General features: G+C 38.9%; 1 long non-coding RNA gene across 4 annotated transcripts in view; it reads left to right on the forward strand.

The window, feature by feature from the left end:
• Positions 1-23,332, forward strand: part of LOC107975919 (uncharacterized) — a 149,985-nt gene that overhangs the window by 72,813 nt on the left and 53,840 nt on the right. For 3 of the 4 annotated variants that reach the window (XR_010158938.1, XR_001719456.4, XR_010158937.1), the window contains 3 exons: positions 4,131-4,323; positions 6,171-6,241; positions 12,527-12,651. This is a non-coding gene — a long non-coding RNA (uncharacterized LOC107975919). Of the gene's footprint in view, positions 1-4,130; positions 4,686-6,170; positions 6,242-12,526; positions 12,652-23,332 lie in introns of those variants that run through there. The other variant, XR_008536525.2, reaches the window with a different exon arrangement.

Consider the following 23,332-nt stretch of genomic DNA (forward strand, 5'->3'; position numbering starts at 1 on the left):
TTAGCCTATTCTTTTTTGACGTGTCTTTGTCTGGTTTTGGTATCAAGGTAATACTGGCCTTCTAGAGTGAGTTTGGAAGTATTTCTCCTACTCTATTTTCTGAAAAATCATTTTTCAGAATAGTTTGAGTAGAACTGGTATTAATTCTCCATTAAATGTTTGGTAGAATTTAGCAGAGGAGCCATCAGGTCCTGGGCTTTTCTTTACTGGGAGACTTTTTATTATGGCTTCAATCATGTTACTTGTTATCAGTCTATTGAGGTTTTGGATTTCTTCTTGGTTCACTTTTCGTAGGTTGTATGTATCTAGGAATTTGCCCGTTTCTCCTAGATTTTCCAATTTATTAGCATATAGTTGTGTATAGTACCCACTAATGATTCTTTGAATTTTTGCGATACCAGCTGTAATATCTCATTTTTCATTTCTGATTTTATTTGTTTGTATCATCTCTCTTTTTTTCTTAATTAGTCTGGCTAAAAGTTTGTCAATTTTGTTAAACTTTTCAAAACAACTTTTTGTTTCATTGATCTTTTGTATTTTTTTATTTCAATTTCATTTATTTTTTCTCTCATCTTTATTATTTCTTTTTTTGTACTAATTTTAGGTTTGGTTTGCTCTTGCTTTTCTTGTTCTTTAAGATGTATCATTCGGTGTTCATTTGAAGTTTTTTTTCTGTTTTTTTAATGTAGGCGCTTATAGCTATAAAATTCCCTCTTGGTACAGGTTTTACTGTATCCTGTAGATTTTGGTATGTTGTTTCCATTATCATTTAAATGATAAATGAAAAGGAAATTTTTCAATTTCCTTTTTAATTCCTTCATTAACCCACTGGTTATTCTGGAGCATATTGTTTAATTTCCATGTATTTGTATAGTTTCCAAAAGCTTTCTGGTTATTGATTTCTAGTTTTATTCCATTGTGGTCAGAGAAGACGCTTGATATTATTTCAGGTTTTTTTTTGAATGTTTTAAGACTTGTTTTCTGATCTAAATTATAGTCTGTCTTTGAGAATGATCCATGTGCTGAGGAAAAGAATGTGTATTCTGCAGTTCTTGGATGAAATGCTCTGTATATATCTATTAGATCCATTTGGTCTATAATGCAGATTTCATCTGATGTTTCTTTGTTGAATTTCTGTCTGGACGATCTTTCCAATGCTGAAAGTGGGGTGTTGAAGTCTCCAGCTATTATTGTATTGGGGTATCTCTTTTTATCTCTAATAATATTGTCTTTATGTATCTGGGTGCTCCAGCATTGGGTGGATATATATTTAAAACTGTTATATCCTCTTGCTTAATTGACCCCTTTATCATTATATAGTGACCTTCTTTGTCTCTTATAGTTTTTTTATATGTGCTAAAATATGGATTTATTTATAACCTCATTAGAGACTAAATCATAGCAACATGTTACAGTTCAATATTTTTGTCTAAATTCTTGTTGAGCCACATCCATCTGTATATGTAATACTGAGTTGCCAACAGCTTTTTTGTTGTTGTTGTTGTTGTTAGTATTTATTGATCATTCTTGGGTGTTTCTCGAGGAGGGGGATTTGGCAGGGTCACAGGACAATAGTGGAGGGAAGGTCAGCAGATAAACAAGTGAACAAGGGTCTCTGGTTTTCCCAGGCAGAGGACCCTGCGGCCTTCCGCAGTGTTTGTGTCCCTGGATACTTGAGATTAGGGAGTGGTTGATGACTCTTAACGAGCATGCTGCCTTCAAGCATCTGTTTAACAAAGCACATCTTGCACCGCCCTTAATCCATTTAACCCTGAGTGGACACAGCTCACGTTTCAGAGAGCACGGGGTTGGGGGTAAGGTTATAGATTAACAGCATCCCAAGGCAGAAGAATTTTTCTTAGTACAGAACAAAATGGAATCTCCTATGTCTACTTCTTTCTACACAGACATAGCAACAATCTGATTTCTCTATCTTTTCCCCACATTTCCCCCTTTTCTATTCGACAAAACCACCATCATCATCATGGCCCGTTCTCAATGAGCTGTTGGGTACACCTCCCAGACGGGGTGGCGGCCGGGCAGAGGGGCTCCTCACTTCCCAGAAGGGGCGGCTGGGCAGAGGCGCCCCCCACCTCCCGGACGGGGCGGTGGCCGGGCGGAGGCGCCCCCCACCTCCCTCCCGGACGAGGCGGCTGGCCGGGCGGGGGCTGCCCCCCACCTCCCTCCCGGACGGGGTGGCTGCTGGGCGGAGGGGCTCCTCACTTCCCAGACGGGGCGGCGGGGCAGAGGCACTCCCCACATCTCAGACTATGGGCCGCCGGGCAGAGACGCTCCTCACTTCCCAGACGGGATGGCGGCTGGGAAGAGGTGCTCCTCACTTCCCAGACTGGGCAGCCGGGCAGAGGGGCTCCTCACATCCCAGATGATGGGCGGCCAGGCAGAGACGCTCTTCACTTCCCAGACAGGGTGGTGGCCGGGCAGAGGCTGCAATCTCAGCACTTTGGGAGGCCAAGGCAGGCGGCTGGGAGGTGGAGGTTGTAGCCAGCAGAGATCACGCCACTGCACTCCAGCCTGGGCAACATTGAGCACTGAGTGAACGAGACTCTGTCTGCAATCCCAGCACCTTGGGAGGCTGAGGCTGGCAGATCACTTGCGGTTAGGAGCTGCAGACCAGCCCGGCCAACACAGCAAAACCCCGTCTCCACCAAAACAATATGAAAACCAGTCAGGCGTGGCGGCGCACCTGCAATCGCAGGCACTCGGCAGGCTGAGGCAGGAGAATCAGGCAGGGAGGTTGCAGTGAGCAGAGATGGCAGCAGTACAGTCCAGCTTCTGCTCGGCATCAGAGGGAGACCGTGGAGAGAGAGGGAGAGGGGGACCTTGGGAAGAGGGAGAGGGAGGGGGAGGAGGAGGGGGAGGGGGAGAGGGAGAGGGAAAGGGAGACTCTTACAGTTTTTGTCTTAAAATCTATTTTGTTTGATATAAGTATATAGCTACCCTACTCTATTTTGGTTTACATTGGCATGGAATACCTTTTTCCATCCCTTTATTTTCAGTCTGTGTTTGTTCTTATGGGTAAAGTGTGTTTCTTGTAGAAAACAGATCAATGAGTCTTGTTTTTTCATCCATTCAGCCTTTTGATTGGAGAGTTTAGTCCATTTAAATTCAACGTTATTATTAATAAGTAAGAACTTACTCCTGGCATTTTTCTGTTTGTTTTTCTGATTGTATTGTGGTCTTCTTTCTTTCTTTCATTCCTGTCTTGCTTTAGTGAAGGTGATTTTTTCTGATGATATGATTTAGTTTTTTGCTTTTAATTTTTGTGTATCTATTGTTATGTTTTTTGGTTTGAGGTTACCATGAGGCTTGCAAATACTATCTTACAACCAATTATTTAAACCTGATAACAACTTAACACTGTTCACATAAACAAACAAGTAAAAGGAAAACTTATAAAAACTCTGCCCTGAGCTTCATCCCAACCCCCCAGCTTTTTAACTATCTGTTTTTTTCTATTTATATCATATTGTACTATGTCTTGGAAAGTTGTAGTTATTATTTTTGATTTGTTCATTTTTTAGTCTTTCTACTTATGATAAGTTTACACACTACAGTTACAGTGTTATAATATTCTGTGTTTTTCTGTGTATTTACCATTACCAGTGAGTTTTGTAGTTTCAGGTGATTACTTATTGCTCATTAATGTCCTTTTCCTTCTGACTGGGGTACTCCCTTTAGCATTTCTTATAGGGCAGGTCTGATATTGATGAAATCCCCCAGCTTTTGTTTATCTGGGAAAATCTTTATTTCATCTTCATGTTTGAAGAATATTTTCACCAGATATACTATTCTAGGGTAAAGTTTTTTCCTTCAGCACTTTGAATACATCATGCTATTCTCTCCTGGCCTATAAATTTTCCACTGAAAAGTTTGTTGCCAGGCATGTTGGACCTTCATTATATATTACTTGTTTCTTTTCTCTTGCTGCTTTTACATGCAAGAGACCTTTGGGAGTTTGATTATTAAATGCCTTGAGGTAGTCTTTTTTGGGTTAAATCTGCTTGATGTCATATAACCTACTTGTACTTGGATATTGATATCTTTCTTTGGGTTTGGGGAGTTCGCTGTTGTTATTCCTTTGAATAAACTTTCTCTTTTTTCTTTTTGAGACGGAGTCTTACTCTGTCGCCCAGGCAGGAGTGCAATGGCACAATCTTGGCTCACCACAACCTCCGCCTCCTGGGTTCAAGTGACTCTCCTGCCTGGCCATAGAAGCAAACACAAACATAGAGGAATTGGCTTTGGGCAGATGGAAGGACCTCAGAGAAAAGAAACAAAGGAAAGAAAACTGGATGGATAAAGGTACAAAGAAATTTGGAGTAGAGCTGAATTGCAACCCCCTCAAATTCATATGTTAAAATTCTGACCCTCAATACCTCAGAATGTGACTATTTCTGAAGACAGGGCCTTTAAAGATGTAATTAAGGTAAAAAAGTCATATCGGTGGGCCCTAATACAACATTAAGGATGTCCCTACAAGAAGAGGAGATTAGAACACAGGCATGCACAGAGAGATGACATGTGGAGACACAAGGAAAAATGACCACCTCTTCAAGGCGAAAAGCCTTTTGAAGAAACCAACCCCGCCAAGGGTTAAAATTCCCTGTGGAATTTTAAGCTTCACAGATATGAGGAAGTAAATTTCTGTTGCTTAAACCGCCCAAGCTGTGGCACTTTGTTATGACAACCCTAGCAGACTAATACAAATACCCTCTTGTGAAAGTCACCTTCACCCTTCAGACATCAAAATATGGCTCCTACCATCAGTGGCCACTGCAGGAGCATAAGCAGTCATGACCTCAGGTGCCACTGTGGCGGAGAGCTTACCAAATTATCATTAGAGACTTTCAAATTTACCAGATTATTATCAAGCATTTTAGGGGGCATTGTTTAATCCTAACATGTAATCCCTAAAATCTAGCCATCTACCTTTTAATTTTCTTTCTGTGAACCTAATTCTTGAGGTTCACAGTTTTCCTCCACGTAGTCTCCTTACTCTCCTCAGGCTACACTTTTTTTTTTTTTTTTGAAAGGATCATTTGATAAGGAATGAAAGCAAGATAGGGGAAGCATTTGGAGAATTGATTGCACTGCACAAATGCATTGATATGCTGGCTTGGGCGAGGTGATTATGTGCATTTATCATTTGTGTGATTATCTTAAAAGGAGCTCTTAAATAAGATAAAATAATTTGCTGAACTGCAAAGGCAGGAATTAGGATTAGAGAAACTGAAAAGCAATGGATCTTGGTTGTGTTATCTTCTGTTGTTTCTCTTAAATGAAATTTGTCCTCTGGTCCATGGACACATTCCAGTTGAGATTGGTAACCAGACTGCAATAGGATCTTTATGGCTCCCTGTCGGACATATCATCGAATGTTTAATATGCATATCTACTTCACTTTGGTGGCTTGTTCCCCTATACTTGCCTTATGCTGAAGACTTTAGTTGGTGACCACCCTTGAATGCCAGAAGCAGCAGGTTATTTATTGTTAAACATACACATACATGTATTGATTGGACTCTGACTACTTGAAAATTTAGAAATAAGACACTTTAAATACTAAGGGTACAAACAATACTGCAGGGACACAGAAGTTCTCTTCCTCTTGGTTGGTAAAGCAACTTGGAGAGTAGGGTGGACTCCCAGGTAAGGACCATCAAGTAGAGAAAACCTGGGAAGAGCTTGGCCTCGGAAAGCTGGGGACCCCATGGAAAAACAAACATTAGTCTAGCATGAGCATATCATGTCTTCTTGACTCCCAAGGTTACCCTAAGACAGCATGAAGATCTCTTGGTCAGACAGGGGTCTAGCAAAGCTCTGTGTCACCAGAGATATTTAAGCGTTTTCTTGACTAGTGAATCCCAAATCTTGTAAATTGTCTCACTCAGATTAGTTGCCTGCTAGATAAAGCAGAATATTATCCTCCAGATAGATATAAAGAGTAATGAATAGACAGACTGATACACCCCTTGGATATGGTTAGAGAAGCTGGGAATAATTTAGATTTGTATGTCCCCTGAGCAAACTCATTTTAAAAGGAGACAAAAACCAACTATTGCTTAACTCTGCTATTCTTCACATCTTTATGCTGTACTTGACTGAGTCTGACTTTAGTTTACTGATATCATTTTGTTTTGTTTTAAAAGGTTTGTAGAAATACTATTCACAGGAAGCAAATAGGAATTCCTAATTGCTAAACAGACACTAAGTCAATTGGGTAAGTCACGGAAAAAATATGTGGGCAATGTGGCATAGAGGAGGCCATGTTAGTCTAGCCAAAGTAACTTCACATGGAATCAGGAGGAATGTGAATAGTGCTACCTCCTTACACCTTTCAACCTGACAATCTGGCTATTCTATTTAGGCTGCCTCTGGTCATTGTGGGGGAAGGGCAAGACATGCTGAAAAGGGCGTGCCACAATTGATCTTTGGGTGTGAGACTCATTTCCTGGAGGGGTGATAGGCAGTAATACTAGCAGTAAAACAGTAAAACTTACTGGGGCACCGCCTTGTCTCATTGATACTGGAGGGATAGTTGTATTTCAGTCTATAGGAAGATATCACTCATCAACTTCAAAAAAACAAACAGGGTCAGGTGCAGTGGCTCATGCCTGTAATCCCAGCACTTTGGGAGGCAAAAGCAGGAGAATTGCTTGAGGCCAGGAGTTCGAGGCTGTAGTGAGCTATGATTGTACGACCGCACTCTAGCCTGGGTGACAGAACAAGACCCTGTTTCTAAAACAAAACAAAACAAAACAAAACAAAACAAAACAGAAAAACCCCAACAGACTTCCCCAGCTAGGAGACACACACTGTTCAGCAAGAGGAGGCAGAGGAGGGGGCAGTGTTCCACCTGCAGAGACCCATTTGGCCACTCTAAAATTAGCCCCATGATTTCCTTTAATTCTTTGTATCCTATGATCCTGAACTTGAAGTTTCTCTGAAACTATCACTATAGCTGCAGCAATCTACTGTTTGGGGCTTATTTTGGGCTGTCATTTCCTATATTTTCCCAGAGATCTTATCCTGCCTGCTTTTTACTTTTCAGGTATTTCTCAAATGTTCTTATCCTCTTTTTTTATTTTCTAGTGCTGGTAATAATGTATTACTTTTATTCTCTCTTAGTGGTTGGAAGAGATAAGGAAATTTTCCTTCTTGGTTCAACTGAAGATAAAAATTTATTTTGAAAACAGAATCATAGTTTTCAGGAAGAAAGTCTAACTATATCCACTGATGATAAACTCTCATCTTACCCATCAGTGCTAAGTATTTAAATGACTACACAGATCTTTTTAAAAAATTATTTTCTAGGAAACCATATACCAAAGTCAAAAAGATCACAGTTAATACAACCTTTAAATTTATTTTAAAGTTGCATTATTCTAAGGAGGCTACCTAATTTATATAGAACTAAAATTCTTTCATGTTAAAGAAGAAGCGAAATTTACTTACAAAACAAAGGGGCTGGGTGCAGTGGCTCACGCCTGTAATCCCAGCACTTTAGGAGGCTGAGATGGCAGCCTCACTTGAGGTCAGATCACTTGAGGTCAAGAGTTAGAGACCAGCCTGGCCAACATGGCGAAAACTCGTCTGTACTAAAAATACAAAAATTAGCCGGGCGTGATGGTGGACACCTGTAATCCCGGCTACTCGGGAGGCTGAGGCAGGAGAATCTCTTGAACCCAGGAGGTGAAGGTTGCAGTGAGTGGAGATTGTGCCCCTGCACTCTAGCCTGGGCAATAGAATGAGACTTTTTCTCAAACAAACAAACAAAAAAAACAAAGGGACTAGGATATCGAGTTTATTAAACAGATGCTTAAACAAATACTCATACATTTTCCTACCTATTTTCTGACAGAAGATATTCCATATTACTTTGTAACCTGTTCCCCTATACTTGCCTTATGTTGAAGACTTTAGTTGGTGACCACCCTTGAATGCCAGAAATAGCAAGTTATTTATTGTTAAACATATACATGCATGTATCGATTGGACTCTATTCTGATTACTTGAAAATTTAGAAATAAGACACTTCAAATCCTGAGGGTACAAACAATAACACTGCAGGGGCACAGGAATTTTCTTCCTCTTGGTCAGTAAAGCACCTTGGAGAGTAGGGCAGACTCCCAGGTAACCACCATGACGTAGAGAACCCTGGGAAGAGCTTGGCATCAGAAAAGAGTGAGTAACGAAAGGGGAAGATCCCCTTATAAAAGCAGCAGATCTCATGATAGCTCATTCACTACCATGAGAACAGCATGGGGGAAACTGCCCCCTATGATTCAATCACCGCCAACCAGGTCTCTCCCTAGACAAATGGGGATTATGGGGATTACAATTCCAGATGATATTTCGGTGGGGACATAAACCCTAACCATATCAGGGGTCTAATGGAAAAAGTATAAAAAAGTATACAACATGTAAGAATAGATAAGTAGTATAAGCAGAGAGATGGAAGCACTAAGAAAGAATCAAAAGAAAATGCTATAAATAGAAAACAGTATAAAAGAAATAAAGATGCCATTGATGGGTTCATCAGTAGACTGGATATCACCAAGGAAAGCTTGAAGATGTGTTCATAGAAACTTTTCAAACTGAAAATCAAGGAGAAAAAAAAGAATGAAAATAAAGGATAGTATATTTGAGAACAATAATCCAGTAATTACAAAAGTTGTAATATATTTATAATGAGAATGCCAAAAGCAATACAAAGAAAAAAGAGTAGAAGAAATAGTTGGGGTAATTATGGCTGAGAATTTTCTAAAATTAATAACAGACACCAAATCATAGCTCTAGGAAGCTCAGAGAATACCAAGCAGGATAAATGCCAACTCCCCTGACCCTACAAAACCAGAAACCAAACCAAACCAAAACTATACTTAGGCATATGATATTCAAACTGTAGAATATTAAAGACAAAGAGAAAATCTTGAAAGAAGCCAGAGGGGAAAACACCTTACCTATAGAAGAAAAAAAATAGAATTACACAGACTTACCATCAGAAACCATTGCAAGCAAGAATAGAGTGGGGTGAAATTTTAAAGTTTTGGCATGGTGGGTATGGAAGGAGGAGCCCCTACCAACCTACAGTTTTGTGTCTATTAAAATTATCCCTCAAAAGTGAAGGAGAAATGAAGACTTTCTCAGACTAACAAAAATGGTGGGAATTTGTTGCCAGTAGACTTACCTTGCAAGAAACCCTTAAAGAAGTTTTTTTAGAAAGAAGGAAAATGACATAATTCAGAAACATGGATCTACAAGAAAGGAAGAGTATTAAAGAAGGTATAAATGAAACTAAAATCTTTTATTTTTCAATTTTTTAATTGATATAACCAATAACAGTTTGTTCAAAATAGTAATAGCAACAATGTATTTGGTAATTATAGCTTATGGATAAGTGAAATAGATGATAGCAGTGTTGGGACAAGAGGGGGAAATTGAGAATACTATGTTATAAGGTATTTGCACTACCCATGGAGCAGTATAGTGTTATTTTAAAGTGAACTTGGATTAACTGTATATGTATATTGCACACTCTAGGGCAACCACTTAAACATTTTTTGAAAGAAGTACTACTGATATTCTATAAGAGGAGAGAAAAGGGAATCATATAAATTGCTCAATTAAAACCAAAGATGGCAGGAAAAAGAGCAGGAAATAGAAAAACAAAGAACAGGGTAACAAATAGAAAACACTAACAAATATGGTTGATATTAATCCAACTATATCAATAATCACTTTAAATTTCAATGGTCTAACTATACTGATTAAAAGACAAAGACTGTCAGAATGGATGAACAAACAAGATCCTACAATATGTTGTCTACAGAAAACTCAGTCTAAGTTAAAAGGCTCATTTTAAAAGTAAAGGGATGGAGAAAAATATACCATGTTACAACAACCAAAGGAAGCTCTATCAGAAATGGACAGATCCAACAGGCAGAAAAGCAGTTAAGGTTAAAATTGAACTGAACAGAGCCATCAATGAACTGGATCTAATTGACATATATAGATTGTTTCATTCAACAACAGCAGGATATACATTATTCCCAAGTTCACATGGAACAGTCACCAAGGCAGACCAAATTCTGGGCCATAAAAACAGTTAAACAAATTTAAAATAATAGAAATCATTCCTATATCCTCTTAGACCACCATGAAATAAAGTAGAAATCGATAACAGAAAGAGCACTAGAAAATTCCTAAGTATTTGGAGATTAAACAATAGACTTCTAAATAAAACATGGATTTAAATCTTAAGAGAAATTTGTTAATGTTTTGAACTGAATAAAAATGAAAATACAACTTGTCGAGATTTGTAGAATGCAGCAAAAGCAGTGCTTAGAGGGAATATTTTAGCATTGAATGCATTGAATCTATAATCAATAATATAAGCTTCCACCTCAAGAAACTAGAGGAAAAGCAATATAAACATAAAGCAAGCAGAAGAAAAGAAATAATAAAATTTTGGAGCAGAAATTAATTAACTGAAACCAGGAAATCAATAGAGGAAGTCAACAAAACCAAAAGCTGGCTATTTGAAAAGATTAATAAAATTGATAAACCTCTAGCCAGAAACCAAGGAAAAAAGAGAAAATGCAAATTACTAATATCAGATATGAAAAAGGGGTAATAATTACTGATCACATGGACATGAAAAGAATCTATTTATCTGGTGGAACCCTAATGACATAGTTACATACATGTAAATTCATATATACATAAAACATAAGGCATGAATGAATAATCATCAAAATCAATGTAAAGGTTGCCCTTGGGGAAGAATCTAGAATAGTGTTTCAACTTAGAAGTTGATTTTAGCCTTATACACTTTTTTTAAAACCAAGAGAAGGTATTCATATATTTCTTATGCAATGAAAAATATTTTTCAAAGAAAAGAGCAGTCAAAAACCTACATAATCATCTAATCAGCATTACACAAGGCAAAGGTAAGTGTCGTTAATACAGGAATGCACACAACAAATAAAGGTGTGAGAGAAAAGCTTCCTATCATTTCTGATGGCACAATACACTTTCACCAAGGGCTTACAGTGCTTACCAGCAAGACAGCAGGATTAAAAAAAAAAAGAAAAACAAAAATGGTGTCCACCCTCCTGTGAAGGAGATGTCACCATCAGTCCCATCCCTTGAGCACCTACTCTCATTTCTAAGAGCCAACATGAGTAATCACCAAGTACCAAGACACTGTTCTTCATGTTTTAAAACATTTATTTGCCAGTCAGTCCTTATAGCAGGCACATGTGCATAGGCATTATTTTTATTATCCCTGTCCTGAAGAAAGAAACCAAGCATAGACAGCTTAGTAACTTGCTTATGGTCACCCAGCTAGAAGATGGGATTCAAACTCACTCTGCCTTGCTATTAATACTGCCTTGTTATCTTGTTTTGTCCTTACCAATACCTGGCCAAGTACTACCCATTCTTATTTAACATGTGAGGAAACTGAAACCTGAAGAGGTCATGGAAGTTCTGTGTGGCCACACCAATGGTAGACAGCAAAACCAGATTTCAAACCAGCTTTTTCTCCAGCATTATTCTTCATGAGAAGAATAATTAAACTTATTGTGTAATAAAGTGTGTTTTAAAGGTATAATGTCTAATTATTTTTTCCAGCTTAATTCAACTATAATAAATGTACAAATAGAGATGTATATAATTCGCATACACAATTTAGTGAGTTTGGGCATATGTATGTACTTATGTTACCATCACCACAATTCAGTTAATAAACACATCCATCACCTCTAAAAGTTTCCTTGTGTCGCTTTGTGTGTTTTGTTTTGTTGTTTTGTGGTAAGAACACTTAACGTGAGATCTACTCTCAACAAATTTTTAAGTGCACAATACTCCATCGTTAACTGTAGGCACCATGTTGTATTGCAGATATCTGGAGCTTACTCACTTGTATAACTTTATATCCACTGAACTAGTCAATAGAATAGTGGTTACCAGGGGATGGGTGGAGGGGGATGTGAGGAGTTGTTGTTTAATAAAGTGTTATGGAGGCACTGATAGCAAATACCTCCTGGGTGATAATTTTGAGCCTCTTTGCCACTCTCTATTTCTTCTTTACCTTAGTCAGTTTCCTCCCAGTTTCCTTCCTTTTTCTTTTCTTGCTATATCTTTGCATAGATTTCCTCTTTATCCTCTTAATAGCTGCTTTCTCTATCAGCCTTTCTCCCTTTCCCTTCTCTCTGCCTGGCTCTCTTAACTCCACTGTCTCTGAATATTTATACCAAATTCCTAACTTAAAAAAACAAAATTCTTCATAGTTCTCAGTTTGAGAGAAGGGCAGGAGATGAAGCACTTGTGCTCTTGGTTAAATTCAGGTCTTTGACTGTTGATCAATTATTTTCTGAAAAGTTAATGTTTTCTTCTTGTTCATGTTCACAATTATTGTGGCTGCAGTGATTTTATATATGCATACGTGTATTCTTCTATATGACATTTACAAGTGTTGACAGAATATTGCCTTTTTCAGTAAAGATCTTGCCAGCTGGTGCCTGGGTGCATAGACTGCCTATGGCTCTTGAATTGCATGCTGAAAACTTCATAATGAAACCAGAAAATCACAGAAGCATAAACACAGCTGCTTATGCCTATAAAGTAAGTGGTTTACAAGGGAAAGCATAATCAGTAGAATCGAGTGTTTAGTCAATTACATTAACAGTAGACAAATAGAAATCATATGTATTTGACAGGAGGCCATTTTAAGAAACTTTGTATTTGTATGCTGCAAACATAATGAGACACTTAAAAAGAAATGTCATCCATTATTCATGAATTTGAATAAAATACAGAGCTCTCTTGAAAAAAATCAGAAAATTAAAGTTCTTTTAAGAATGTGAAGGTTTTGATTTTAGTAGCTCATTTTATTTTTTAAGTTGGTTTGGAGGTGCTTTTTCTATGATAAGTGATTTTTATGTGGTGACAAACAAAAAGATTTAATATATTTTAAATATGCCAGAGAGATTGTTTCAGAAAACCCTGTATGCTTGGGAATTTTCAAGGCTGTAAGAAACAAAATCTCTATTAGAACTTGAACTGGGCTGGGGGCAGGCCATAGAGAATAGTTAGAACCAGCAGGCTGTAGCAGGTAATTAAGGAAGTTCTCTCAATGGATCATCTGAGGTAATCAGTGCACAGGTGAACCATTCAGGGAATCTTGTAGCACACAAAGGTCAGAGGTCAATTCAGGAAGCTCGGAAGGCCCACTGCTGGCTCATTGGTGGAATTTCAGCCTTTGGGATTCCACAACACAAAAAGATCAGTGATGAAATTGAAAACGAACCAGGAAAGACCCTTGTGCTGGGACTGGAGTACAAAGATTCTGCTACCGGAACTGGGGCCATTTCCAGGACATCCAGACATGAGGTACAGTTGTGAAATCATTTGTTTCTTAAATTTTACTGATTAAGGACTGTTTTGAGAGCTTGAAGTGGGGCCAAGGTACACTGTCTTGCAATAAGGTCTGTGGGGGAGTAGGTGAAGCCAAATTGCTAATGAAATTTTACTAATCCAATATAATTGCAGTGGTGATAAATCAGTAAATGATAAATTTCCAGTGTGAACAGCTAGCAGTTCCAAGTTTCACAAAGCGTTTCTAAAAGCATTTCTAAATTCTAGTTATTATGGGACTAGAAGTCCTTAGGGGCGTTTTAATAAATAGATAAGATTCAGGGTTGTGTAATTAGCACATCAGCAGAGATCCCCAAACAACTGTGCATGGATCAGTAGCATTAGAATCACCTGGTGGACTGCAACTGGTCTAACGAATCCGATCTGAGAGAAAAGCCAGAGAATCTGCTTTTTCTGCAAGCTCCCTAGAGAGCCACTGACATTGATGACTGAACTCCCCTTTAGAGCCCTGTCCAATTTATTCCACAGATAGCATTTTTATTTTATTTTATTTTTTTTTGAGATGGAGTCTTGCTCTGTCACCCAGGCTGGAGTGCAGTGGTGCAATCTCAGCTCACTGCAACCTCCATCTCCCAGGTTCAAGCTATTCTCCTGCCTCAGGTTCCCGAGTAGCTGGTATTGCAGGCGCATGCCACTATGCCTGGGTAATTTTTATATTTTTAGTAGAGATGCGGTTTCACCACGTTGGTCAGGCTGGTCTCAAACTCCTGACCTCAGGTGATCCACCTGCCTCGCCTCCCAAAGTGCTGGGATTATAGGCATGAGCCACTATGCCTGGCACACAGACAGCATTTTAAGTGTTCCAAAGAATTTAAGGATTTGAAGTCTTTGTTCTCTCAAATAGTTAAGCATCCTTTCTTCCAATAGTATCATGTAAATGTGAGTAAATACAGCTTCTTGTATGCCATAATGTGTAACTGTAGCTCAGTGCTTCTCAGAATTATCAGGAATTCCAGTTTAATAAATCTGAATTAACTCTTAATTCCAGAAAACCATCTCCCTAAATCCCTCTACTTCATTACAATTCCATCATACTCCTCTGAACGTACCTTCTCGCAGAGAACAATGTCTTTGGAAAAATCTCTGCTGAATTCCACTTATGCCCCACTGTCATTCCTTTCATGCTTGAGTGACTTTTGTCTGGTGTAGTCGAGATGTGAGAAAAAGCCTTGATCCAGATCATCAGAATGTAAGGACTCTACAACCAGTCAGATTATTATCCTCAGCACACAGATAAAGACACAGGGGGTGCATCAGACTTTGACACCTGAGTAGGGTTTCTGCCACCAAATCTCTGGGCAACTCACTCTTTCTGGTTGGCAGTTGAAAATGGTTTCTAAGTTTGTTCGTAAATCCTAGGCTATCTCAGAATCCTGGATGGGGAGTCAGGTGACCTGAAATCAGTACTAGCCAGCTGCGTGGCCTTAAGCAAATAGCTGCTCTGCTCTGGGCTCTATTTTCCTGTGTAGTGGTAGGAACAAAGGTTTGAATCCTTACTCCACTTCCTACTGTTTATGTGATTTTTGGCAAGTTATTAACATCTAGCATCTCAGTCTCCTCACCTGTAAGCAGAGGTAATAAAAGGACTGTTATTTCATACTCTTATGAATTCATATTTATAAATTTGTTATAAATTATTAGAGCAGTTTACTCAGATATTGTAAGTTTTAGCTATTGTTATATGTAGGAAGAAGGGAGATAATAGATATGAAAAACACTTTGAAACGATTGAAAGCCCATATGTACATGAGAAGATAAGTGAAAAAGATACAGTATTAACTATCTAATTCTGTGTAACAAATTATTCCCAAGTTTGCAGCTTGCTTACTATCTTACATAGTTTCTAAAAATAAATGGTTTTGGCTCAGTGTGTCTCATAAGAGTCAGGAGCTCAACTAAGCTGGAGGACCTGAGGTGTCAGTAGCTGACTAAAACAACCAGCCCAAACAGAAGCGATAGCGAGGTCTTTCATCACTTACTGTGATAGTGTTCATAAGAGGATAAGATGTGAGAAAGCTCCAATCACCTTCAGTTCCATTTTTCCCCCTTGGAATAGTATGTTGGTTGAGGGTCAGATGATTTGTCTCAGTGTTGAAGGAGCCCTGAACAAAGGGCTCCTGAAGTTTTATGGACCTGGGGTGGGAAGGAGGACTAGAAGTAGGAAAGTACAGCATAACAACATTTGGGTTAACAATGGATTTCATATAGCCAAGTGGTCCCACAAGATTATAATGATGCTGAAAAATTCCTACTGCCTAGTGATGCTGGAGCCATCATAAAGTGGCAGCACAATGCATTCCTTGCATGTTTGTGATGATACTGGTGTAAACAAACCAATGGCACTATCACTTGTATAAAACCACAGCACATACAAATTATGTACAGTACATAATACCTGATCATGATAATGAATATGTTACTGGCTTACTATTTAGTATAGCATAGTTTTAATCATCATTTCAGAGTGTACTCCTACTACTTATATTTTTTTAAAGTTAGCTGTAAAACAGCCTCAGACAGGTCCTTCAGGAGGTATCCAGAAGAAGGCATTGTTATCGTAGGAGATGACAGTTCCAAGTGTTATTGCTCCCGAAGACCTTCCAGTGGGACAAGATGTGGAGGTGGAAGACAGGCATACTGATGACCCTAATCCTGGGTAGGCCTAGGATAATGTGTGTGTTTTTGTCTTAGTTTTTAACAAAAAAGCTTTTAAAATTTTGAAAAAGTTTTTAAGTAGAAAAAAAAAAGCTTAACAGAATAAGGATATAAAGAAAATGTTTTTGTATAGCTGTATAATGTGTTTGTGTTTTAAGCTAAGTATTATTGCAAAAGAGTCAAAAAGTTTTTAAAAATTTAAGTTTACAAACTAAAAAGTTCTAGTAAGCTAAGGTTAATTTATTTTTGAAAAAGAAAATATTTTTTATAAATTCAGTGCAACCTAAGTGTACAGTGTTTATAAAGTCTACAGCAGTGTACAGGTATGTCCCAGGCCCTTACATTCACTCAGCACTCACTAGAGCAATTTCCAGTCCTGCAAGATCCATTCATGGTGAGTGCCCTATACAGGTGTATCATCTTTTACCTTTTATACTATATTTTAACTGTGCCTTTTTTTTTTTTTTTTTTTTTTTGGAGACAGAGTTTCGCTCTTGTTGCCCAGGTTGGAGTGCAATTGCGTCATCTTGGCTCACCGCAAACTCCACCTCCCGGGTTCAAGCGATTTTCCTGCCTCAGCCTCCCGAGTAGCTGGGATTACAGGCATGCACCACCACGCCTGACTGTATCTTTTCTATGTTTAGATACACAAGTACTTACCATTGTGTTAGAGTCGCCTACAGTAGTCAGTATAGTAACATGCTGTACAGGTTTGTAGCCTAGGAGCAATCAGCCATACCATACAGCCTAGGTGTGTAGCAGGCTATACCATCTAGGTTTGTGTAAGTACATTCTGTTTCTCAAGGTGACGTGCTGGGACCACCCGTGTGATCACCTGAGGAACCTGCTGCCCTCCAGGCCTGTGTTTGCTTTCTCACTCACTAGTTTTAAAATGGAACCAGGACATTTAACATTTTAAGTTCACCTGTGATTTTGCTGCCTGCAACAATTTGAGAACCACCAGATGAGGAGGCTGAAAAGGAGGGGGAGAGTAGGTCAGAAACAACCAGAAAGGCTTGGCAATGGCACAGTCAGGTGATCGTCACTTACTGTGCATTATACACTCTCTACTTGTTTTTACTCTTCCCTTTTCCAGGTAGGAATGTTCCGTCTCTGGCTAGATTCACCTGGAAATACAGAAGGAAAGCTAATTGGGAATGGCTTTAAAAAATCAGGATTTAGTAACTAAGAACAGATGTGGCTCTTATAGTGGTACTCAGTGATAGCACCATCCCAAACACCGGGGCTGGTCTACATTGTCTTTCTGGCTTTTTTTTTTTTTTCTGCTGATAGAAAATGCAAACCTTGATTGACATATGAGCTGGTTAGGTTGCTTCTCACGCGTATCTGCATGCCCTGTGACAGGTTGATTAGAACTATTTAGCTTGACTTGATTTATCTGGTTCAGCCTCACGGGGATATTTCAGATTGCATTGAAGTGGTCCTGGTGCTAAAGCAGAGGCCATGCTTTGCTGTGGGAAAGCTGGCTGGACTTCGGTGGTCCTATGGGACAGAGTTCGCTGTTTCAGTGGTGTAGTGATTGTGGCCACTGGTAATGATGCAGTGAATGAGTAGTTAATAAAGCGTGCAAATCCTAATGGCAGTGGCTATCTGAGCAAGAGGTCTTCATTCGGAGCCTACTGGGAAGAATCATAGAAGTAAGAAATTCACATCTCTTGGTCTTGGTAACATGATAGAGCATTATCAACATTTGATATTTTTGTCTGCCATCCACACTGGCCCCAATCAACAGCAGTCTGGAAAATCCCCGAAACAGTATGTATAAATTTCTTTCTTTAGGGTCTTAAAAAGCCCAAGGGCATGGCCTAAGAAATGTGAATAAGTTTTCCACTCATCTACTGATTGCTTTCTGACCAGATTATGTGTTACATAGAAGTCCAATTTAATGAAGAGAAAGGTCTCATGCTTAGGACAGTGAGGATCTACTTCTCACTGTGGTATTATGGATCCAATACTCTGAAAAGCCATCCAGCTGAAACACGCGTAGATCCTGAACAACAAATATATTTTTGAAAATGGCTGCGTTTGCAAGAAAGTAAATTCCTAAGAGCCAAAATTTAAAACTGGACTGAAATCAGGGCTGCAAGTGAACATAGAAGGCTGGCCTTCCCTAGGGCAGATGCTGATACCTAGAATCTAGAGCTTTGGGGTTTATACTCACTAAGAAAATTAAAGGGCAGGCCTTGTGCCTATGCAAGACAAGGAAATAGAGCCTGGGATGCAAATATAATGTCAAGGCCTGTTGAAAGAGCTATGACTTCAATGAAATAATGAGTTAGAAAAAAATCTGACAAAGCAGCAAAAGGCAGCTAAGAGGAGATTGTCTGGGTTGCTGCACTGGGTGGAAAACAACAACAACAACAAAAATCACAATATGTGTCTCCAGAGAATTTTAAATCTCATCCAATCACTTGTGATTGTGGAGTTTACATTTATACTGTCCATTGAGCCAGGAAAATCCCAAACTGGAGGAAGTAAAGTAGTCCAGGTTGGTAGTATTTCCTGGTGCCTCGCATAAGCAAATACAGGTCATGGAGAAGCAGAACTTACTTGAACTCTTAGGATTCTCACACATTAGATTAAAACAAATACAAATTCCTAATTGAAAAATTACCAATCACAAGTAAACAAACCTTGATGACTAAAAGTCAGCAACCACAACAAACATTAGATTTAGAACATATAGAATTCAGATAATGGAACATTCCAATGTTGAATATAGGCAACTATTTAAAGAAAGGAAAGTTAAAAGTAAAAAAATCTAGAATACAAAAATAACAAAATAATTAGCAAGCAGAATCCAATACCATGTAGAGAAAATAATAAATCCTGACCAACTGACATTTATTCTAGGAATGAAGAGTTGGTTTAATGTTAGAAAATTTATTAATATATACCATATTAATAAGCAGAAGTGGGAGCACACCTTTAAATAGCTCTATTGTGACATAACCTAAATAAATAGCACATATTTAAAATGAGCTATTTGATGAGTTTTGACACATGCACACCTGTGAAACCAGCACCAAAGGCAAGAAAATAAACATACACATCACCTCAAAAAGTTTCTTCATGCTATTTTGTAATCCTTCCCTCCTTTTTCTTTTTGTGAGCTCCTCCCCATAGTCATGCAACCACTGATATGCTTTCTGTACTATAGATTAGTTTGCATCTTCAAGAATTTTATATAAGTAGAGTCATACAGTATGTACTCTAATTTCGTCTGGCTTCTTCCACTCAGCATAATTATTTGGGGATTTGTTCGTGTTGTTATGTGTATCAGTCAATCATTCTTTTTTGCTGAGTGTTGTTCCAATGTTTGTTAGACTTTAGAACATTTGTGGTAGGTTCTCTCCAGTTGAGTGGGCTCCAGCAATTGTGCAGGGTAGAGGGAAATGGAAGAATGGAAAAGGCCTCCACTTGCTCCTTAAGGTCAACAGCCATAGGTCTATTTGGATTCAGAAGCATAGGTAATCCTTAAATTTGGCTTATGCCCTTGGAGTGAACAGAGCTCTCATGGGACTGCGGCTCTAACTTGTCCTGGTTTGTGTCTGTATTGAGGCATAGAAACTGGCTAATGAGCTTTGAATCTATATATTTCTATGTTCTTAAGTGGTTGCACTAGCATGCATGTTGGGGGACTTTGCCACGCAAGCTAGATTTTCTTCTTGATTTTTTCTGAAAACCCCAGGTGCAAAAGCTTGTTTGGTTCACTCTGGCCACACCTGGGTCCCTCCTGACCTTATCACAGGAGCCCAGAAGGAAACTAACCAAACTTTTTGCTGAAGGTTGTATAATGTGTGGTGGCGGAAGGTGGCAGAGGAGTGGGGGAGAACACAGCTTTGAAACAATGACTTACAACTATCTTCTCACAAACATTTATCATTCCTTGGATTTCTTATAAAATGCTCAGGTAGGAGGAAGAAGGTATGGAACAAAAGGTAAGAATGGAGTTCAGGAGGATTCATAACTCTTCCCAGACACATGGAGACCTGTGAGTCCAGAGCAGTTTCCTTAACTGTCTGTCATGCTAGGGTAACAGCTAGCTTCAGGCCTGCAGAAACATGGGAAGCCAGGACCAAACAAGTTGTCATAGGGTTTAAGTGAAGAGTGTGCAATTGAGAGGAGACCAGAATGATCCTGAGATACATCCCGCTGGTGAGCCGCATCTGATGTTCTGGGAACCGCTGAGAAGAATCAGGACAAACGTTGGCTGAGGGCCAGGAGGACAGATCTGGGTAGGCATGGAGGATCATAAGGGTGAGAAAGGAGCTGGAGAAGCAGCATGTGATCATGTCAGGAAAGGTAAGAATGGCTGATAATAAGAAAAGTAAATAAATGATTTTCAGACTGTGAAGGTTTATCGGCTAAGGTCTTTTGCCATCTCAGCTCTTGTAGCATACTTCCTTCCAATCCAGGCTGGAACCAATTCTCAAGCAGGTTGTCACAGAGGCAAACTGGAACACCTGCTAGGGGAATGTGGTAGCAGCAGGGAAATGTACTTTCTTATGGGAATCTTTGGCTTTCCTGAAAAATTGATTATGTGCTTTAAAAAGTCTTTTGAATAGTGGCTCTTCTAGTGCTTTAGAAATTACTTGATTTATACACAAAATTCCTGCTGAGTAACCAATGTACCTTATTTTTAAAACAATAATGATTGTAATTCCACCATAGCCATGATCCCCACTCTGATCATCGCAAATGCAGATAAGCAGGAATTATGTTTGTCAGCAGCAAAAGCAGCAATAGCAGCCAAAATGAATTTGGCTTGCTATATGCCAGAGACTATTCTGACGGCATTTCAAACATTAATTCATTTAATTCTCACCACAGTCTTATGAGGCAGGCATCATTATTCCCATTTTATTGAGTGACCTTGGTACATTTCACTGAGTTAACAATGTTTTCTTTCTTTTTTATTTTTATTTTTTTATTATACTTTAAGTTCTAGGGTACATGTGCACGACGTGCAGGTTTGTTACATATGTATACATGTGCCATGTTGGTGTGCTGCACACATTAACTCGTCATTTAGCATTAGGTATATCTCCTAATGCTATCCCTTCCCCCTCCCCACACCCTACAACAGGCCCCAGTGTGTGATGTTCCCCTTCCTGTGTCCAAGTGTTCTCGTCGTTCAATTCCCATGTATGAGTGAGAACATGCAGTGTTTGGTTTTTTTGTTCTTGTGATAGTTTGCTGAGAATGATAGTTTCTTGTTTCATCCATGTCCCTACAAAGGACATGAACTTATCCTTTTTATGGCTGCATAGTATTCCATGGTGTATATGTGCCACATTTTCTTAATCCAGTCTATCATTGATGGACATTTGGGTTGGTTCCAAGTCTTTGCTATTGTGAATAGTGCTGCAATAAACATATGTGTACATGTGCCTTATAGCAGCATGATTTATAATCCTTTGGGTATATAGCCAGTAATGGAATGGCTGGGTCAAATGGTATTTCTAGTTCTAGATCCTTGAGGAATCACCACACTGTCTTCCACCACGGTTGAACAAGTTTACAGTCCCACTAACAGTCTAAAAGTGTTCCTATTTCTCCACATCCTCTCCAGCACCTGTTGTTTCCTGACTTTTTAATGATCACCATTCTAACTGGTGTGAGATGGTATCTCACTGAGGTTTTGATTTGCATTTCTCTGATGGCCAGTGATGATGAGCATTTTTTCATGTGTCTGTTGGCTGCATACATGTCTTCTTTTGAGAAGTGTCTGTTCATATCCTTTGCCCACTTTTTGATGGGGTTGTTTTTTTCTTGTAAATTTGTTTGAGTTCATTGTAGATTCTGGATATTAGCCCTTTGTCAGATGAGTATATTGCAAAAATTTTCTCCCATTCTGTAGGTTGCCTGTTCACTCTGATGGTAGTTTCTTTTGCTGTGCAGAGGCTCTTTAGTTTAATTAGATCCCATCTGTCAATTGTGGCTTTCATTGCCATTGCTTTTGGTGTTTTAGATATGAAGTCCTTGCCCGTGCCTATGTCCTGAATGGTATTGCCTAGGTTTTCTTCTAGGGTTTTTATGGTTTTAGGTCTAACATTTAAGCCTTTAATCCATCTTGAATTAATTTTTGTATACAGTGTAAGGAAGGGATCCAGTTTCAGCTTTCTACATATGGCTAGCCAGTTTTCCCAGCACCATTTATTAAATAGGGAATCCTTTCCCCATTTCTTCTTTTTGTCAGGTTTGTCAAAGATCAGATGGTTGTAGATGTGTGGTATTATTTCTGAGGGCTCTTTTCTGTTCCATTGGTCTATATCTCTGTTTTGGTACCAGTACCATGCTGTTTTGGTTACTGTAGCCTTGTAATATAGTTTGAAGTCAAGTAGTGTGATGCCTCCAGCTTTGTTCTTTTGGCTTAGGATTGACTTGGCAATGTGGGCTCTTTTTTGGTTCCATATGAACTTTAAAGTAGTTTTTTCCAATTCTGTGAAGAAAATCATTGGTAACTTGATGGGGATGGCATTGAATCTGTAAATTACCTTGGGCAGTATGGCCATTTTCACGATATTGATTCTTCCTATCTATGAGCATGGAATGTTCTTCCATTTGTTTGTATCCTCTTTTATTTCATTGAGCAGTGGTTTGTAGTTCTCCTTGAAGAGGTCCTTCACATGCCTTGTAAGTTGGATTCCTAGGTATTTTATTCTCTTTGAAGCATGTGTGAATGGGAGTTCACTCATGATTTGGCTCTCTGTTTGTCTGTTATTGGTGTATAAGAATGCTTGTGATTTTTGCACATTGATTTTGTATCCTGAGACTTTGCTGAAGTTGCTTATCAGCTTAAGGAGACTTTGGGCTGAGACGATGGGGTTTTCTAGATTTACAATCATATCATCTGCAAACAGGGACAATTTGACTTCCTCTTTTCCTAATTGAATACCCTTTCTTTCTTTCTGCTGCCTGAATGCCCTGGTTAGAACTTCCAGCACTATGTTGAATAGGAGTGGTGAGAGAGGGCATCCCTGTCTTGAGCCAGTTTTCAAAGGGAATGCTTCCAGTTTTTGTCCATTCAGTATGATATTGGCTATGGGTCTGTCATAAATAGCTCTCATTATTTTGAGATATGTCCCATCAATACCTAATTTATTGAGAGTTTTTAGCATGAAGGGTTGTTGAATTTTCTCAAAGGCCTTTTCTGCATCTATTGAGATAATCATGTGGTTTTTGTCTT

This window comes from Pan troglodytes, chromosome 6, assembly GCF_028858775.2.
Source record: "Pan troglodytes isolate AG18354 chromosome 6, NHGRI_mPanTro3-v2.0_pri, whole genome shotgun sequence".
Taxonomy (NCBI): Eukaryota; Metazoa; Chordata; class Mammalia; order Primates; family Hominidae; genus Pan; species Pan troglodytes.